The sequence below is a fragment of the Nansenia antarctica genome, assembly GCF_963989245.1.
Source record: "Nansenia antarctica genome assembly, chromosome: 4".
Classification (NCBI taxonomy): domain Eukaryota; kingdom Metazoa; phylum Chordata; class Actinopteri; order Argentiniformes; family Microstomatidae; genus Nansenia; species Nansenia antarctica.
Genome location: NC_137689.1, coordinates 20075368 through 20096914, shown reverse-complemented (window position 1 = coordinate 20096914; position 21547 = coordinate 20075368). Strand labels below are relative to the sequence as shown.

At 47.3% G+C, this 21547-nt stretch overlaps 1 pseudogene across 1 annotated transcript in view; it reads right to left on the bottom strand.

The window, feature by feature from the left end:
• LOC308155855 (roundabout homolog 2-like) overlaps positions 1-21547 on the bottom strand; it is a 114313-nt pseudogene that overhangs the window by 27312 nt on the left and 65454 nt on the right. The window contains exons 3-7 of the transcript in view: positions 13033-13190; positions 12649-12769; positions 12355-12493; positions 7758-7906; positions 3723-3847 (exon numbers count right to left, since the gene is read on the bottom strand). The product of the transcript in view is annotated as a roundabout homolog 2-like (transcript). The remainder of the gene's footprint in view (positions 1-3722; positions 3848-7757; positions 7907-12354; positions 12494-12648; positions 12770-13032; positions 13191-21547) is intronic.

Below are 21547 nucleotides of genomic sequence, written 5' to 3'. Positions count from 1 at the left end.
TTTCAAGAGAACAAGAGTGGAGAGTAGTCATTTGGCAAAAAATAATCGAAGACTGTGGCTGTATTTATTATTAAAAGCAGGCAACAGGTCAAATGAATCATCTACTGCTTGGTCTATTATATCTCCATTCATTCTCAGTGTGTGGTGTGTGTGTGTGTGTGTGTGTGTGTGTGTGTGTGTGTGTGTGTGCGTGTGCATGCGTGTGTGTGTGTGCGTGTGTGTGTGCGTGTGTGTGTGTGTGTGTGTGTTTGTGTTCATTACTGAGCTGGATGTTATGTCCTTGTTCATTCTATTCACTCACTTATCCCACAAATGAGTGTGTAATTCGGTGGTGAGGGAGCCAAGGGTCAAGGTCTTCTATCTGCTCGGGTTGCCGTGGTAATTTACACTGTGGGTGAGAGGAGGTCAGCCTGCAATGATGCCCTCTAGTAGGGGTCTTGACATTGAATGAGTCTTCACTGCTGCCCACTCATAGCCTTGAGATTGTTATCTCTCTCTCTCTCTCTCTCAATGAGATTTTTTCTTCCCATTTTGAGTGCTGAGAGCAGATAAACTGAACGGAGGGGAAGGGAAGGACATTAGCCTCATCCCATTATGCCTAATGACTCTAATGCAACAAATGAATGTTGTTTCTTGGGAACTAAACGACTGGTCAGAGCCCTGAGGAAGGGATGATTGATGACCACTTCATTATCTGGCTCTCCGACAGAACCACCCCCTCTCTGCCCCACGGCTCAATCCATTTAGTCCAATCACTTGTCAACCTTCATATCTCAGTTAAGTCAATGAAGGGAAGGCTATTTTTTGTTTATGGGAATGTGTGTGTGTGTGTGTGTGTGTGTGTGTGTGTGTGTGTGTGTGTGTGTGAGGAGGGATAAATAATAATATATATGGAAAACCGAACGTGGGCCGTGGTCGGAGCAGTGCCAAGCATGTAAGACACGTTTCCTCGTTGCTCCTGAGAATGTGACTTTATTTGAATAATTTATTGACGATTCTGGTCATTTCGGGTTGAAAAACACAGAATTTTCAACTTTGTTGTATGTGACTTTTATAAACCAAAACAACCGAAATGTCTTATTTTTCGCTTGAAATCTAAGAGGTTGAAGGCTACGGTTGGCAAGCTGAGGGCTCAAGTTAAACATCTGGATGACCGACGCGAGGACCTGGAGGGGAGATCCAGAAGAAACCTCGTTTGGGGAGACACTTCTGTCAGGGTGGGAAGGGGTAGTATGTTTTGTTTATCACAAAGCGTTGTTATATTTTGTGTTTTTTGTATGTTTTTCTGTGTGTCCACTTGGTCTGTCAACATTGAATACATGTTATTCACTAGTATATTCACTAGTATATCTATGCTTACTTCCCTGCCTCTTACGAGGTTGCTATGGTTACACCTACATTAATGCAGCAAGATGGAAGTGGCTAAAATTGTGTAACTGGAATTGTAGAGGCCTTAATAATCTTGTTAAAGTACTGCACCGTCTCTAACACTTGGGTGCCCAAATCATTTATTACAAGAAACCCATTTTAGAGTTTCTGTTCAGACCAGATTGAAAAGTTGTTGGATTGGCCATAGTTACCATTCTTCGTTTCAGGGTAAAGCTAGAGGTGTAGCTTTTTCACAAGTCAATTCCTTGTGTGTGTTCAAATGTGATCGCAGATCAAAAGGGGAGGTACTCAATTGTTAGTGTCAAAATGTATAACACTCCAGTGCTTCTTGTTAATATGGCCCAAACTGGGATGATGACGGCTTTTTTAAAACTCTGTTTTCCACTCTACCAGATATATCCTCACATTTCCTTATTTTAGGAGGGGATTTCAAGTGTTAGCCGGATCCTAAACTGAACCGCTCCGCTACCCAAAACCATAGATCTTCAAGGTCCGCTAAGGTGATTGAGTCCTTTAAAGAACAATTTGCCGTATCTGACCCCTGGCGTTTTTTTCAATCCCTCTGGGAAGGAATAATCTTTTTTTTTTTTTTTCATTATACTTTTACTCGTATAGATTATTTTCTTGTAGATAATAGAATTCTTCCATCTGTAAAGTCAATTTCACATAATGCAATAGTTACATCAGACCATGCCCCAGTTACTATGAATATACATTTTAAAGAATGTCTCCATGGCGTTTCAATAACTGCCTAACTTTCAAAAGAGGACGTTGTGGAATTTATTTCAAAGCAAATAGATTTCTTCTTTAGTGTAAACAAGACTCCCGATGTGTTTGCATCCGTGTTATGGGAGGCCCAGAAGGTGTATATCAGCGGTGAAATATTTTCTTAGAGTGATTATGAGAGGAGAATTTAGAGTGAAAAACGTACTTAATTAACAAAACGCATTGCACAGCTGGACACAATTTATGCCACCTCTGCTGTGAGGATCAACTGAAAAATCTATACTCTCCCAAAGTTCCCCTATTTCTCACTCTATTTCAGTGTATACCTATTTTCCTCCCTCAAGCGTTTTTTTCGGAGAATTGATAGCCTAATTTTGGAGTTTATTTGGAACAAAAAAAACCTGAGACTGCGTAAGGACATTCTACAGAGAACAAAGCCGCTTGGAGGAAGTTTAAGTTTTATTACTGGGCTACCAACCTTAGAATTGTACAGTATTGTCTCAGATCTGATACATTCCACCCCCTTCCTGCCTGGTTGTCTATGGAGTCTTTTTCCTCTAAACCTGTGTCTCTGAGAGCTCTTGTAAACTCCCTCATCAACTGCCCCTTCTCCCTCTTTGTTAAAAATATAATTGTCAAAAGCTCCTTTAGGATTTCGAACCAGTTTAAACGTCACTTTGGTTTACAAACTTGTTCTACCTTTCCCAGGCTCTTGGGGGAAGGGATCTCTGAGGAACTTTGGGGGGATATTCTTAAACAATCATCTGCCTGCGCCAGACATGGTTGATACAATGTAAAGTTGTTCACCGCACTCATTGGACCAAAGTTAGGCTTTCCAAAATATTTGAAAAATGTTACCTCTCTTGTGAAAAATGTCATCAAACCCCTGCAAACCATCTCTGCGTAATCACTGCACTGCGATTTCCAATACTTTGTCGGAGGTAACTAGGACACGTATGGAACCTAATGCCATTACTGCTCTCTTCGGCTTCCCTCAGTTGCCTTTGCCTAGGTCCCAGGCGGATCTCACAGCTTTCGTAACATTATTGGCTAGACATCTAATACTAATAAGACGGAAATCACCAACACCGCCTACTCACACTCTGTGGATGGAAGACATTTTCAATAATTTACAACTTGAGAAAATCTGATATACGGCTCTTTCAAGAAATTGTAAAATAAATTGAAAGACGTGGGGGCCTTTCTTAGCCTATGCAGAAAGAGTTACCTTCCCAGTTATCCGTTATAACCAAACCTTGGTAACCAAAAATCATTTTATTTTGTATTCTTATTCTGACCTAGTGAGGGTATTATGTTTACTGTAACGTGTGATGTATGACGAAGCGGACTCTTTGTGTTGTTTGTGTTGTGTTTGTCTTGTAGTTGCTATGTATTGTATGCTCTTTAAAAAAAGAAAATGCAATAAACAAAAGTAAAAATAAAAATAAAAACCGAACACACAAATGCACGCAGGCTCACACGCACACACACGCACACGCACACACACACACACAAGCACACGCACACGCACACACGCACACGTACACACACACACACACACACACACACACACACACACACACACACACACACACAGGTGTCCTTACCTGACTGCCCTCCCTTTGCCAGAAGACGGTTGGCTGGGGGTTGCCCTTGGTCTCGCAGGGGAAGGTGGCTGTACGCCCCTGAGCCACTATCTGGTCCCGGGGTCGCACCACAAACTGGGGGGCCTCTGAGGTCAAAGGTCAAAAGCAGTGAAACAATTGATACCCGCAGCGCAATAAGAGGACACTTGTTAAACAATTCTGTGCACATATGCAAGGAAAGCTACTAATCACTAACTCTACTCGCTACAGGGATCATGCAACAGGTGATAGATACAGTAGGTCTAGGGTCTCTAGAGAACCATAATTACACTTAGCGGACCACACAAGCCATTCATCCAGCTGGCCACAAACCTGAATGAATGAGATTCAGACCAACGCATTAGCCAAGGTGCTTCTACAGTAAACACTAGGGGAGTAACGGTTCACGTATTTGTACCGAAAATCTTCGGTACGGGCCGTTCGGTTCGGTTCGCGTGTGTACCGAACGATACAGCGTTGTACTGCACGTGAAAAACGTTTAATTTGAAGTAATCAGATGGATCTCAGGTACTGCGTTAGTAAATTTGCTCACACAGGGTTCAACATCACTGAGCAACCAAATAATTTGACTGGACTAGAGGCATGCCATGAGCGCTGATCAGATTCCCAGAGCGATTTCCAGTACGCTTTCCAGTACGCTTTCCAGTACGCTTATGATTTCCAGTTCCCATGCACACACACAGAGAGATAGTCAGTAGTTTTACCATCTCCCGGGACCTAAAGTGGGAGCAGAACACCGAGGTCCTCACAAAGAAGGCCCAGAAGAGGATGTTCTTCCTCCGGCAGCTGAGGAAACTCAGGCTGCCGAGGTCCATGATGGTCCAGTTCTACACGGCCATCATAGAATCCATCCTCACCCACTCCATCATCACCTGGTTCCCTGCTGCAACGACCAAGGACAAGGCCAAGTTGCAGCGGGTGCGACGTTCAGCAGAGAGGGTGATCGGCTGTCCCTTGCCCTCCCTCAACTCCCTGCATGACACCAGGGCTCTGAGGAGGGCAAGGAAGATCATGGCTGACCCCTTCCACCCCGGCCACGGCCTCCTCACCCTGCTTCCCTCTGGAAGAAGGTTGCGGCTGCCTAAGGCACTTAAGGCCCGCCACAGGCTCAGCTTCTACCCCTCAGCCGCCAGGCTGTTAAATGACTCTGGCTTCCCCCCCCCCCCCCCGCCCCCAAGTCTGCCCAGGACTGAACTGGACTCACTGTAAAAAAAAAACTCTGCACTGCACTTTACTTTATACCGCACTATCCAATGCACTGTTGTCTGTCCTGTGTTGTTGTTGTGTTGTCCTGTTTTTTTGATATGTGAAAAAAGTATAAACGCACTTGCTGTGGTGACGAAGCAAATTCCTATATGTGTAATGCATAGTGGCAATAAACGTTATCTCAATCTCAATCTCAAGTCGTTATGGTGAACGCAGAGTTGGAGGTTCCTCCAACATCTCTTAAATCTCAGGTTTGGGAACATTACGGTTTCGCAGTTACATACAAGGATGATGGACAAAGCCAGGTGGATCAGACCAAAACTGTATGCCGGCATTGTTCAACTACGATTGGTTATGTGGCAATTAATAGCTCACTGATTTGAGTCGGCATCACCCGAATGTAAATATCACCGGTACAAAAAGAAAGAGAGAAGTGCAAACCCAGCTCCCCATAGCATTTAAGCAACCACCACTCGCTAACAATACAAACCGGGCCAATGCCATAACAAACGCCATAGTTGTATACAACCACTGTTTAATAATGAAAATAATACAATTGTTTTGTCATATTTTTTACCCTGTTATACCGAAAACGTACCGAACCGTGACTTAAAAACCAAGGTACGTAGTGAACCACATTTTTTGTGAACCGTTACACCCCTAGTAAACACACATTCTCCATTGGAGGTTCTCTACATCTACAACTACTGCAAGTCAACAATGTCTCTGGACTAGCATGTCCAGGAACATAGGGGCTATATGACTACCATAGAAACACACAGCTACAAGAGGGTTATAGGTTAGGTGGTTGAAATTAAGGAGGTCAATGTGCATGTGTTAGTATGGTGAATAGTTACGGGTACCAGTTCATGTATGTATTTGTATTTGGATGTGTTTCTGGACCGGAGTATGAGGTATGTACAGTATGGTATCACAATAGGAGTGCTGTCTGTGTGTGTGTGTGTGTGTGTGTGTGTGTGTGTGTCTGTCTGTCTGTCTGTCTGTCTGTCTGTCTGTCTGTCTGTGTCTGTGTCTGTGTGTGTATATGTGTATGTGTGTGTGTGTGTGTGTGTGTGTGTGTGTGTGTGTGTGTCTGTCTGTCTGTCTGTCTGTCTGTGTGTGTGTGTGTGTGTGTGTGTGTGTGTGTGTCTGTCTGTCTGTCTGTCTGTCTGTCTGTGTGTGTGTGTGTGTGTGTCTGTCTGTCTGTCTGTCTGTCTGTCTGTCTGTGTCTGTGTCTGTGTCTGTGTCTGTGTCTGTGTCTGTGTCTGTGTGTGTGTGTGTGTGTGTTTGTGTAGAGAGAGAGAGACAGAAAAAAAGAGAGAGAGAGAGAGAGAGAGAGAGTAATGCATGCACAATGGGATCAGCTCTTACTTACCAACAGGGCGAGCTGGTGACAGAACAAAGGTGTGGGTGAGGACAAAACACAAGACAGAGGAGAGGAGGAGAGGACAGGAGGAGAGGAGGAGGAAAGGAGGAGAACAGAGGGAAAGAAAAATAAATGAAAATCAGAAATGAATGACATAATGGTGTGGGGTACAAAACTCCAGCAGGTAAGGAAGAGGAGAGCGGGGGGCTCAGTCACCATGGCAGGTGACGGCATGGGACTCAGGTCAGGGGAATAATGTTGGCATCACCTTGGTTTAACAACACAGTAAGGCAGTGCCCCTGTTCACAACCCATAGACGCATTCACACAGATGTGGGACACGACACAGCAACGTCGCAAACACACTGTCGCTAACGCTCGTCATGCTCAAAGGCAGGACACAAACGCATCACCTGAGGACCACCTGTCAACTGTCTGACTCTTTTGACCTGAACAAAAAAACACCCAGAAGAAACCGTCTCACCCCCTCTCCAAAATCTCCTCCCAGCAACATCGTAGCGGAGAGTGGGGGACATGGGGTTGGGGGGGGGTCGGGGGTGGTGGGTGGGTGGAGGGTGGTTTGATGATGTGCGGGCAGTGGGGAGAGAGTTGGAATAGAGAGTGAGCTCCCGGAGTTGGGGAGGGAGAAATGTAATAAGAGCATTGGTTCTGGTTAAGTTGCTCATATCTGTGGCGTGGTTGGAGGTCTGGGTAGTAATCATCCAGTCTGGGCTCTGTGGGTTCGGGACTGAGCCCAGCTTCAGGCTCACAGCAGGGGGGCAATAATACGCACATACAGGGTGGGGTGGAGGACTGGCTGCTCTGGCCTGGCCCAGGCTCTCTCCTGCTGAGACGCCTTAAAGGGACGTTTCACCTCGTTATTCACCTGAACATCGTTGTTCAGATCGTCTTATGAACGTATGGGCGCAATTGCGTTCTGTGGATCCGACGCTAGGTATCGCTAGTTGGAGGATTCGACTCTGAGTGATGTATTTGGGGGTAATCACGTGGTTTTCGAAAACAACAAGAAGCTTTAGGGAGGAGTGCATGAGCTTACTGTTCCCGAATTAGCTACCGCCTGGTTTGTTGACATCAATAAGCACCGAGCGAGCGCATTCATCTATCACTCGTGTTTACTGACGTGCATCTTAGCTTAGACGCGCCTTCATGGCTGGCTGGTTGCTGCAAATCACTATGGACTTTGTAGGAAGACATTATTACTTCCTGGTCTGAAAAAAAGGCTATTTTCTCTCTTATTCTCTCTCTTATTTTCTCTTATTTCCAAATGTTAAAATACTAAATATACTATTTAGACGACAAAGACCATGTTTCTAACGTGCTGTCGGGTCGTGGTGACCATCTGTGAAATGTTCCTTGAAGCAGTGTGAAGGATGGCCCAGGCAGCTGTTCTCTGTACCCATAGACAGCAGTACTCACCCCTGACGGTGAGGGTGGCCGAGGCCTCCACCTTGCCCACACGGTTCTCTGCCGCGCAGGTGAAGGTGCCCTGGTCTCCGGCCGACGCCTTCTTTATCCTTAGGAGGAAGTCCTCCTTGTCGTATCTGATGTCATACCTGGGGGGGAGGGGTCAAGCTTACTGTCAGTCACTCTCACACTTTGATTGTCGACTGGCTTCCAATGATAAATGGCTCCTTATACACCTGACAAACAGAAAAATCGGATTGGATTGTTTGAAGAAAACAATGACGACGCAGAGTAGATAAACGTAAGTGTCTGTACGCTACTGAACGTAAACCAGCTCACTTGTGGTACATAAAATAATAGGTTGTGGACATAAGGACATCATTTTTTAAAAAGACATACAGACAGGTTCTCTGAAGCACTTAAGACTCCCTGCAGCAGACGTTATGGTACCAAGGAGGAGAGGGGGGGCCAATTATTCAGGGATGAAAGGCATGGCAAAATGAAAGGTGCTTTCAGCTGGAACCCTGACTGTTCCACTCTTTCAATATTTATGAAGAAGAGGCACCCACTGTGGTGTGTGTGTGTGTGTGTGTGTGCGTGTGTGTGTGTGTGTGTGTGTGTGTGTGTGTGTGTGTGTGTGTGTGTGTGCGTGTGTGTGTGTGTGTGTGTGTGTGTGTGTGTGTTCGGTGTGAGAGAGAGACAGGGAGAGAAAGAGACTGTCTGTATAAGACATATTGAATCTGGAGCACACACAAACACCCACTCTTCCTCTGTCTCGGTCTCTCTCTCTCTCTTTCTCTTAAACCACACACACACACACACACAGCCACCCACCCACCGCCCGGCCGCTCAGCCACCCACCCTCGACTGTGGATGAGAACGACTTGAGCAGTAAGAAGAAATGACTAATTCATAAAGATACACTATATGCATCACTGTGTTCCCACCACCAGTGCATAGGCAGTGGCCAATGGCATGAGTGAGAGAGACAGCCTTCCTACTGTTACAGAAAAGGCCTAAAGAACCACAGGAGCGGGTGGAAAGTTTGACATGAGTACAGAGCATGGAGCTGGACCTCCCCGCGGTGACCCTCCTAGGGCCTATGAACCAGTGGCCTGTGAACCCAGTCTTCCATCCATCACGTTTGAAAACAAGGAGACAAGTGGGCCGGCGGAAACGTGTGATGAAGAAAGGAGAAGAAGAAGACACAGATGAAAGAGAAGACGTGAGACAATGTGTGGGTGAGAATATCCATCGCCTCTCTCCGGCCTCCGGTCTGAACCTTGTGAAGCCTCCAGTCAGTCACGTCACTTCTCTGACCTAGATAGAGTGCTCCCTAGAGTGGCTGGTCTAGGCATGGGTCTGGGAGGAATGGGAGGAGGAGGAGGAGAGGGAAGGCAGGTTTGGAAGTAGGGCATATTTTAGGAGTCAGAGGGAGCAGAGCGAATGGCAGGCAGCATACTGACACTCAGACAGAGAGACAGACAGATAGACAGAGAGACAGACATACAGACAGAGATACAGAGAAACATACTAACAGAGAGACAGACAAACAGACAGACAGACAGACAGAGGGACAGAGAGACATACAGACAGACAGACAGAGAGACATACAGACAGACAGACAGAAACAGAGAGACAGACATACAGACAGAGATACAGAGAGATATACTAACAGAGAGACAGACAAACAGACAGACAGACAGACAGAGAGACATACATACAGATAGACAGACAGACAGAAACAGAGAGACAGACATACAGACAGACAGAGATACAGAGAGACATACTAACAGAGAGACAAACAGACAGACATACAGACAGACAGAGAGACAGACAGACAGACAGAGAGACATACAGACAGACAGACAGACAGAAACAGAGAGACAGACATACAGACAGAGATACAGAGAGACATACTAACAGAGAGACAGACAGACAGACAGAAACAGAGAGACAGACATACAGACAGAGAGAGATACAGAGAGACATACTAACAGACAGACAGACAGACAGAAACAGACAGACAGACAGAAACAGAGAGACAGGCATACAGACAGAGATACAGAGAGACACACTAACAGAGAGACAGACAAACAGATAGACAGACAGACAGACAGACACACAGTCAGACAGATAGACAGACACAGACAGACAGGCAGACAGACAGAGAGACAGACAGACAGAAACAGAGAGACATTCAAACAGAGAGACAGACAAACAGACAGACAGACAGACAGACAGACACTATGCCCCTCCACCACCGTCTGAGAGAGACCTCCCCATGGACGCCCTCATGTCTGCCTGCATGCTGTACCAGACATGTAGACATGCAGACTGGCTGCAACACTTTCACACATCCAGAGCCGGTTCAACCTATCAGAGCCTAGTGGTTTGGGGCCCTATGTACAGTGTGTAGTCGGCCTAAAGGAAGAGCCTATTACTTTGCACACACCACAATTAAATATCGGTTCTTCCTTTTACCAATATTACAGTAACACCATGAGCTGAAACTAAATGTGTAACTCTCACTCAGATCCCCAAAAATGAAAGACCGTGAACAAAACCAAACAAAAAAAACATTTGTTTGTATTACAGAATTGTTTTTGCTTCACTTGGTAAACAGATCAGATTGCAGTGCTGGTAGAGAGATAATACTATGCTTATGTATTCCGACCCATATGGAGTCCATCGGCAGGGTGAGTGTCCTGCAGGGTTAGCCCCTCGCTAAGGACAGCCACCTCAACGTGGGCAGAGCCAGCTGCGTAAACGGATTATTGAAATGGCCATTTGTCCTGATAGGAATCTCACTTAGATAATGATACATGGCAATACACAGTAATGAAATAGAGGGCATGGCAGCAGCTTGGTTCAGAGCGGGACAGGGAGATTAATATTCGTCTGCTTTTTATGATTATGGAGAACAGGAGAAAACGTCCAAATACAGGACAGATAGATACAGAGGGAGGATGGAGAATGAAGATGATGTGGTTGATATGTACAGTATAATACACGCACCCATGCACAGATATACATACATTGCAATTCAAACTCACACACGCAGGAACACATGCAGGCACACACATACACACACAGGCACGCACGCACACACACACACACACACACACACACACACACACACACACACACACACACACACACACACACACACACACACACACACACACACACACACACACACACACACACACACACACACACATACAAACAAGCACAGAAAGCACACACACAAGCATTAACACACATTTACATGTTTGCTACCCTGATCAAAACAACGCTGTAGCAACATGACATGTATGTTTGCCTGTCACAGGCAAGGACACATTAATCCTGCTTCACCATGCAGCTGAAGTCAGAAGTTTACATACACCTTAGCCAAATACATTTAAACTCTGTTTATTAACTCCTAGTAAACATTCCCTGTCTTAGATCAGTTGAGATCACTACTTTATTTTAAGAATGTGAAATGTCAGAATAATGATTTCAAGCTTTTATTTACAGTGGGTCTGAAGTTGACTTACTTACTTAGTTAGTATTTGGTAGAATTGCCTTTTAAATTGTTTAACTTGGGTAAAACCTTTCAGGTAGACTTCCATAAGCTTCCCACAATAAGTTGTTGGACTTTTGGCCCATTTCTCCTGACAGAACTTGCGTAACTGAGTCAGGGCTGTAAGGACTGTAAGGGCTCCTTGCTCGCACATGCTTTTTTCCAGTTCTGCCCACACATTTTCTATAGGGTTGAGGTCAGGGCTTTGTGATGGCCACTCCAATACCTTAAGGACTTTGTTTTCCTTAAGCCATGTTGCCACAACTTTGGAAGTATGCTTGGGGTCGTTGTGTATTTGGAAGACCCATTTGCGACCAAGCTTTAACTTCCTGGCTGATGTCTTGAGATGTTGCTTCAATATATCCACATCATTTTCCTTCCTCATGATGCCATCCACTTTGTGAAGTGCACCAGTCCCTCCTGCAGAAAAGCGCCCCCACAACATGATGCTGCCATGCCCGTGCTTCACGGTTGGGATGGTGTTCTTCGGCTTGCCCTTTTTTCTTCCAAACATAACGATGGTCATTATGGGCAAACAGTAAAAATGTTGTTTCATCAGACCAGAGGACATTTCTTGAAAAAGCAAGATCTTTGTCCCCATGAGCAGTTGCTAACCATAATATGGCTTTTTAATGGCGGTTTTGGAACAGTGGTTTCTTCCTGGCTGAGAGGCCTTTCAGGTTATGTCGATATAGGACTCATTTAAAAACAAGTCGTTTTTACTGTGGCTATAGATACGTTTGTACCTGTTTCCTCCAGCATCTTCACAGGGTCCTTTGCTGTTGTTCTGGGGATTGATTAGCTTGATTGATTTTTTCGCATCAAAGTACGTTCATCTCTAGGACAGAATGCGTCTCCTTCCTGAGCGGTATGGCGGCTGCGTGGTCCCATGGTGTTTAAACTTGCAGACTACTGTCTGTACAGATGAACGTGGTTCCTTCAGGCGTTTGGAAATTGTGTGCATGCACACCCACACAAAGGTACACACACACACACACACACACACACACACACACACACTCAACTCACCTGCCGCGGGGTACATCCAGGTCGTCCTTCCTCCAGCGCAGTGAGGGTGGAGGGTCTCCCTGTACCTGACACCTGAGCTCCACACTCTCGTCCACCAGGACCACCTGGTTCACCGGACGACGCACAAACGTGGGTCTCTCTGGACAGGACACACACACACACACACACACACACAGACAGGACATGAGAATGAGGTCTATGTTTATGGCGTATGTATCCATGCTCTAACCATGACAGTAGGCACCCCCCCCCCCCCCCCTGGCGAGCACTGAGGGAAGCACCCTGGAAACTCACCGAACACAGAGAGCTGAGCCGTCTCGCTGTCTCTCTCCCCCACCATGTTGGTGGCCACACACACGTACATCCCTGCGTCACTCTTCCTGGAGTTGGAGAAGGTCAGCTTGCCTCCCCGAACCTGACACGCAACACAGGTGGGTTAAATCAATAGACGACGACAGCCTGATAGACAATCACTTGACATTAGGAACGATTACCGTATACCGCTGGTGTGAGTGACTTTTCGGGCGTGTTGGATGTGTGTGTGTGTGTGTGTGTGTGTGTGTGTGTGTGTGTGTGTGTGTGTGAGGGGGTGTGTGTGTGTGTGGTGGTCCCTGTAGTTCGTTACTTGACTAGTGAGAGTAGACCCAGAGAGGACCCGGCCCAGAGGGAGGTACTCACAGTGATCCGGTCGTCTTTGAGGTCCAGACGGGCCTTGTCTTTCCTCCAGAAGGTGGTGGGCTCAGGATGCCCGCGGGGAGGCTGGCACTCCAGGGTGGCAGGCTCCCCCACTGCCACCACCACGTCCAGGGGGTTCTGTCTGAAGTCGTCACGTAACACTGAGGGGGGGGGGGGGGGGGGGCGGGAGAGAGAGAGAGAGAGAGAGAGAGAGAGAGAGAGAGAGAGATGATTAGAGTCCAAATATTTCTAGTAGGCTCATCACGGCGACATTTCCAGCTTTGTGGACACAGTACTTCCTTCACTGTGTCGGGAATGTAAGCTAGATGATTGAAAACAAACACAGAATTCATGAACGGAAAAGACTGTTCATGAAGAAGAAGAAGAAAAAAAAAGAGAGTGAAATAAAAAACGGTGGGTTTAGCCTGTCAGTTTGCCTTAGAGCTCAGGTTTAGAGAGAGAGTAGCTCTGGTGGTAATTGGAGGAAATCCAGCTCCCGGCGGACACCTCGCGTCAAACAGGAAATCTCGATGAGCCGAAGCCCTGTGGCCGACCTGTCAATCACAGCCAGCTGTGGGGGGAGACGAGGCATGTCTCTGGCACCAGAGGCCACGTGCAGCAGCGCACCGCCATATGGCTGGGAGGGGCTTGTCACTGTCACATGTCACTCCGCACTCCGGAAGCCCCCCCCCCACACCCTCCCCCTTCCTAAAGGTGAGATGTCACTGTCTTTCATGTTCACAGTGACACCCCCCGCCCCCCCCCCCCCCTCCCCTAAACATAAACTCCCCCACCTCACTCCTGCTGTGTCAGATGAAAGACCCCCCCCCTCCATAAGACAACCGTTTCCAAATGTGGAGAGGTAACACTATCAAGAGATGAGGGAACGAACAGAACATACGCTGAGAGAAGAGAGAGAGGAGGACGGAGGGGGGGGTCCAATTACACAAGGAGAAGATGCTGGAGAGGAGAGACGTTTTGATCAGGATGAAGTGAATGTAAATCCTGCACACCTTAGAGAGAATGGCAATCCCGCACACTGAGATGAGATGCTCCTGCACAGTGGTGGAGTAAATTCTCCATTTCCACTGGAGAGAGGCTCTCTCTGCAGGTGTTTGTGTTTGTGTGTGTGTGTGTGTGTGTGTGTGTGAGTTTGCGTGTGTGTGTGTTTGCGTGTGTGTGTGTCTGTGTCTGTGTGTGTGTGTGTGTGTGTGTGTGTGTGTGTGTGTGTGTGTGTCTGTGTCTGTGTCTGTGTCTGTGTCTGTCTGTCTGTGTGTGTGTGTGCGTGTGTTTATGACCAATCACATGCTGATTTCAAGCCATTGAATGCGGAGCCCCCTTCCTGGCGTAAGTGGAAGCAGTGGTGTTGTCAGGGTGTAATTATTTCCGATGTAGGGCCCCCACTGCTGCCTAACGCTGTCTGATTGTGTATCACTCAATTATTCAAACGAGCAGTGTGTGCGTGTGTGTGTGTGTGTGGGAGGGCGGTAGGGTGGGAGGGGGGCTTCTCATTCGCCCCGTTCATTTATCACATAAGAAAGGAGAATGATTCTGAAATGGGCTTCATACCGAAGCACAATGGGTGGTCCAAATGTGTTACAATGTGGAGGTATTTTTGAATACAAATTACCATAAGGGAAACATTATGTGATTAAGGAGAGATGGGGGGAGGGGGAGGAGGTGAGGGGGGGGGAGGGGGAGGTGGTGGGGAGGGGGCTGTATATCTGTTACCTTAGCCCAATATCATACCATCATCGGATCAGCTCAATGTAAAAAAGCTTCCGGAAACGTCAAGCTAGTGCTACACGAGGCCGTTATCAACAACCAGATTCCCTCCTTTCTAAATGAAACCCATCTGAGCATACAGTGTTTCCTACAAAGTAAATATGAGTAGCGTATACGTACAGCATGTACGCCTAATAATACTAATAGCAAGCAGGAGCCTTCCACCGACGAGTACAGCAATCTGCACCATCTATTCTACAGTAATGTAAAGAAGCTGCTGTGATCGTCACACAAGAGACACAGCCAGAAGAAATTTAAAGGATGTTAGAAGCTGCATGTGTCCACTGGAAGGATCACTGAATCACAGTGTGAAGCAGCTGGTTATTGTGTTATTTCTTGGTGTAGCAGCAGCATAAATTAGTCACTGTATGCAAACATGCCGCGATGAATGTTAAACCATGTCGCAGGTGAAACAAGAAAATTAAAGGTTTTTATTGTCTTCAAGCCGTCTGTCCGTTCGGATACTCGTGCTTGTCTCTGAGGTCCTATAGGAGTCTGTTGAGGTTCTAAGGGATATCTGTTCAACAAAAAGCTCCAAACAGGTTTTTGTTTAAAAATCTGTGGCCTACATTTACTGCTAAGATGCTTTTTGCCCTGAGGCGGTATAGTCAAGAAGTACTGCTATTCAGTTGCATTTACAGGGACTGTCCTAAAAAATTCACATGATTTCTCATGACAGAGGTCTGCTGAATAGCAGTTTGTAGCTTGTTGGAGCGTGTCGCTTTCTCAACAGCAGTCACAGGGCTGTCGCATTTTTGTCAGTTATGACACCCACACACACACACACACACACACACACACACACACACACACACACACACGCACACACAAACACACAGTCGCCCCATTCAAATATCACAAACATTTGCTGATTATAAGCACACCTCTTTTCAAAAGAGCTACAGAACGAGATCGAGAACGAGCTAGAGAGACAGACACACAATGGGGGGGGGACTAGGGAGAAAAAGAGAGGGAAGGGAATGGTGTGTGTGTGTGTGTCTGGGAGGGGGGGGGGGGGTTATTTGCATCGGGGGAATGTTTTGAATAAATAAACAACTGAGCATGTCTGTGCCCTAAAAAAGTCATCAGCAATCAGTCACGAGAAACTTCAGTCGCGGAGACGGAGAGCGTTTAAACTGCCTCCCCCTGGGGGCCAGAAGATGAGGACAGACAGACGGACATTACTGAATATAACTCTCCCTTTTTTTAGAGGCTCTAGCAGACGACTCATCAGCAGGACCAATGACCCACTCATAGAGCTACGACGTTCGCTCCCGGCAGACAGCCTAATTGTTGTTTCACTAGTCATGGAAATCTTCTCTATAATAAGCAACTGGAGCTGGAGGACCAAGGAGGCGCAGAAGGGGGGGCAGGGGGGGTGCGAGGGTTATTACATGAGGACACAGGGGGGCCACCGTATCATCGTAGGTAATCGCAGGCTTCAGGTCGTAAACCGATCCCAGCTGAACCCCGCGGCACCTTCACCTCGACCGTGTAGCGTTCGGCAGGAACACGTTCTGTTTTGCATCCATCTCTCGTCTCGCGCCATAAGGTTTACGACGGCACGCAGAGATCGAGGGAGGCTGGTGGAGGTAGAAAAATCGGGAGGACGGGCTCATTGTAATGCGTGGGATCGAAGGACAGGCTCATTTGGAATGCATGGAATGGAAGTAGGGATGGCAGTAATGGAGGGATGGCATCGAACACGTTCCATTCTATGCATTATAATGAAGCCGTCCTTCCGACGTCTACCTCCTCAAGCCTCCGCTGATGAACGTACACTCACTTGTCGTAGAGGTGGTATATACCGACGTGTCTGAACTCCATTTTGCCTATGGGTTGGGTTGCCAGTCTGCCACCATGGAGGGTTAATGGTTCAGCCCTGACTCCTGTCATGTTTCATAGCATCCACTTCCCTTGTGGTGCAATGTAAACTGAAGCTGTAGATGCTGTGGAGAATGCTCTCTCCACCCCCCCCACCCCACCCCACCCCCCAGCCTCCCGCTCTCCTCTCCTCCCCCTCTACTCTCCTCTCCTCTTCGTCCTACCAATTACAGAAACTATGCTTCCAGAGACCACACTTGCACATCTATAATTGATTAACGTGCTAGTCTTTCTATCTCTTTGCGCATTCACTTACTGTCATCACGCTTCCCCTGGGCTCTAAACCCTGCTTAACCCTGCCCGACCCTGCCTAACCCTGGCCGACTCTGCCTAACCCTGCCCGACCCTGCTTAACCCTGCCCGACCCTGCCTAACCCTGGCCGACCCTGCTTAACCCTGCCCGACCCTACCCAACCCTGCCTTACCCTGCCCGACCCTGCCTAACCCTGCCTAACCCTGCCTAACCCTGCCTAACCCTACCCAACCCTGCCTAACCCTGCCTAACCCTGCTTAACCCTGCTTAACCCTGCCTAACCCTGCCTAAAGCGGGGTACACACATACAGATTTTCTGCGATTTCAGCGATTTTCGGATGTCTGAAAACAACAGAAAACGCCCGGTTATCAGATGGATCTTAACATTTTCCTATAACAGAATCCTGGGGTGTGAGGTGTGTTAAGAGTCAATCTCTCCCGGCAACCTGCTCGGAAAATGGGCGTGGCCGGCAATCGTAAATGTGAAATGTGTTCAATACTTCCGACCAGAAATCATAGGGTTGCCAGATTGTTTGGTGGAATTAGCGGTTTTAGACTGTGGTTAGGGTGGAAAATGTCATTCCCATCTGGCAACCCTGCTCGCCAATCAAGAAGCGAGCTGACTTCGTCTTAATAATAATAACTTTATTTGTATAGCGCTTTTCCTGCAAACGTTGCGGCTCAAAGTGCTTTAAGCATTATATAATCTTAATTTAATTATTTTGTAATTTAAAGGCAATATTAAAAGGATGGATTCACGCGAGATTTCTGGCTTGGGGAACGAGACTAGAGAGTCCGGAATCTGTCGTTCCCCACGCCCATTTTCCGAGCAGGTTGAGAGTTGAGAGTTGATTGCACAATTGAAGAGAATTGACTCTTAACACACCTCACACCCCAGGATTTTGTTATAGGAAAATGTTAAGATCCATCTGATAACCGGGCGTTTTCTGTCGTTTTCAGACATCCGAAAATCGTGCCAAAACCGGCCAAAAACTCCTTATGTGTGTACCCCGCATAACCCTGCCTAACCCTGCCTAACCCTGCCCGACCCTGCCTAACCCTGCCTAACCCTGCCTAACCCTGGCTAACCCTGCCTAACCCTGGCTAACCCTACCTAACCCTACCTAACCCTGCCTAACCCTGGCTAACCCTGCCTAACCCTGGCTAACCCTACCTAACCCTGGCTAACCTACTTCTGGCCCAGTTCCTCTGGCTATGTCAACCCACTTGGATTTGTCTGACCTGCCACCTACCGTATAGCAACATCTGTGTGTTTGTGTGTGTGTGTGTGTGTGTGTGTGTGTGTGTGTGTGTGTGTGTGTGTGTGTGAGTGTGTGTGTGTGTGTGTGTGTGTGTGTGTGTGTGTGTGTGCATATTTCTGTAAGATATGTGAGTGTCTAGTTTATATTCATCAGTGCACGTATGATTGTATGAACTTGCCTTGAGATGTGATGCAGGAATCTCCATATTTTGAATGGGTAGTAAAGGTACGCTTTGATTGTGGTCTTTTCTGGTATTCCTTTTTAATGATTGAATGATTAAGCTTTGCCATCACCTACCACCTACACTATTGTATTAAATCAGAATGCCTCTGATAAGCTGAGCAGCTTGGGGGCGAGAAAAGAAAAGAGAGAGAGAGAGAGAGAGGGGAGAGAGAGAGAGAGAGAAGGAGAGAGAGAGAAAGCAGAGGGAGCCGAGAGAGAGAGAGAGAGAGAGAGAGAGAGAGAGAGGAGAGAGAGAGAGAAAGCAGAGGGAGCTGAGAGAAAGAGAGAGAGAGAGAGCCGAGAGAGAGAGTGGGAGTCGAGAGAGAAAGAGAGAGAGATAGAGAGAGAGAGAAAGAGAGAGACATGGCCTTATGTTGTTGTTTTTTTTCCCCTCTCTGAGCGACAACATCATAAAGCCTCACAGCAACATTGTGAGAATGTTATGCATCAGCTGTAGTGTGAGTCAGGGATCTGAATGTGGCCTTTTATCCGCCTTGTTTCACTAAAGGAGAGAACGCCCGGGGAGAGAGGTTCTTTCTTACAAGCACTTGTCTCCCTTCTCCAAAATGACACACTGCACAGTGTCGCACAACGCTAACAACCCCAACGGAGAGGTAACTTAATAATGCAAAATAATGACCATGAATTTGTTCAGTCTCACTAAATCCAGATTTAATTACCGACGCTAGACAGTACAGGTTTCTACGACATTCTGTGTAGAGACAAATATATATATATATATATAGAGAGAGAGAGAGAGAGAGAGAGAGAGAGAGAGAGAGAGAGAGAGAGAGAGACAGAGAGGGAGCGCGAAAGCCAACGTGTCTCAAAAGAAAATGGCTGCCTCTCTTTTTTTCTCGAACATACACACGCTTTCTCCTCCTTTCAAACAAAATGATGAAAACAAGAGAAACCGATAGATACAGTACAACCGCATGAAACAATTCTCCATTGGTTCAATTCTGCGGGGGCTTAATAGAGGAAAAGTGGTGTCAAGAGAAGCAGGAAATGCCTGGGACCATCTGTGCTTTGCAAAACCATCCAGCGTGTTCAAACACATCAGTGGAAGCAGCCAATTGGGGGAGGGGGGGGGAGGGGGGGAGAGGGGGGGGCTATGGGGGGGGCTAAGGGGGGAGAGATGGGGGGGGGCGTATTCTGAGCTTTGTTTACTGTGTGGCTGCGATTACATTCTTCTCTGACTGGACACATACAGATGGCAACACAGCATGTGTATGTTTAGAGCTCTATAAGCTAAACAAGCAGAGGGCAGGTCATTGCTACAGTGCATGTTTTTCACATTTTTCTAACACAGCTGACATTCAGGACAAAAGGGGGGAAAAAAAAGCCTAATTAATATGGTAATGCCATGTTATCACAAAAATCCATAATCACACTCGTGCATGCATGTCTTGTTGTTTCCATAGCGGGGCATGACAGCCTAACCTTTGACTGGAGAAGGTGCTGGTATAAAAGGTCAAAGGTCAAAGGTACACACAGGTGCAAATGTTCTGCTGGAACCCACCAGGCTAACACGCACACACATGTACATACAAAGCCCACAACATAGCGTTCAGAGATAAGCTGGTGTCTGTCTGTGTGTGTGTGTGTGTGTGTGTGTGTGTGTGTGTGTGTGTGTACTGTGTACATGTGTGTATACCAATGTTAGCAGAAGCTCAGCTGTTTCTGAAACCACCTTGTCAAACTTGTCCTGGAGGGGAGAGAGTGAGGCATACAACAAGCACAGTAACGTGTGTGGGGCGGGGGGTTGGGGGGCGGGGATGGTGGGGGTGTTTGAGAGACAGGTGTGTTTTTGCCCAGCAAGCCCTGCTGAGCCCCTGGAAGCAGCTTACAGGATTGTTCGCCCCCCAAATCGAGTCTAGTCTAATCACATTGGGGCACACCCTCAGGCAGATACTCTGGGGGTGGCAGAGAGAGAAGCCATTCGGCGGGTAGCTAGTCTGGTGCTCTGGAGCTGTGGACTATGGATAAGAATAAAGATCCAGTCTAACAACAACACATACACACACACACACACACACACACACACAGTAATGGAAGACACTGGTCTCCAGACTATCGACTCTCTCCCCACACAACTCCACACACACTCCTGTCTCTCTTCCTTTTCTTCTCTCTCTCTCTCTCTCCCTCTCTCTCTCTCTCTCTCTCTCTCCCTCTCTCTCTCTCTCTCTCTCTCTCTCTCTCTCTCTCTCTCCCTCTCTCTCTCCCTCTCTCTCTCTCTCTCTCTCTCAGCCTCTCTCTCTCTCTCTCTCTCTCTCTCGCTCACTCCCTCTCTCACTGCACTGAGCAGCTGGGCAGATAAAGATGGACTATCAATCAAATGCATGACTGCCGTGCCACCTCAGCAAATGGCATCAATTCTTTCCGGATGACAGTTCTATAGACAGATAGGCATGGGGGAATCAGTCAGAGCTTTCCTATGATAGCTCATCAGAGGGCGATCAGAGGAAGTCTCCTCTGATAGAGGACATTCCATTCCACCACATACACACACACACACACACACACACACACACACACACGTTCACATGCTCGCACACGCGCACTCACTCGCACCCGCATGCACACACGCACGCTCGCACATGAACGCTCCCTCACACCCGCATGCATGCATGTTCACTTGCACACCCACACACATGCATGCTCGCACACACACTCTTTCTCTATCTCTCTCTCTCTCTCTCGCGCGCGCGCGCGCCACTGAACACATAGGGCAAAGGGCCTCTCTCTGTCAAACAGGGACCCCACCACAATCACACACAGTTATGTCCTACACTGACACACCTCCCATTCAGTCTCTATATGCTGACAATGAGAATGAGTAGCAGTGAAAGAGAGGAGGCGAGGAGAAAGACAGCAAAACATAGCCAGTGGTCCACAAAGGCCCTTCTGTGGCAGACTTCAGTTTTTCAGAATCAGTTTTAATCAGTCCTCCCCTCATCTTCTGTCTTCCCCCTACTCTGCTTCAACCACCCACAAACACCCACTTTCGATTTCTCTAACCTCCCTGTCTCTCTCTCTCTCTCTCTCACTCTGTCTCTCTCTCTCTCTCTCTCTCTCTCTCCCCACCCCCTTTATCTCTGATGCCTGT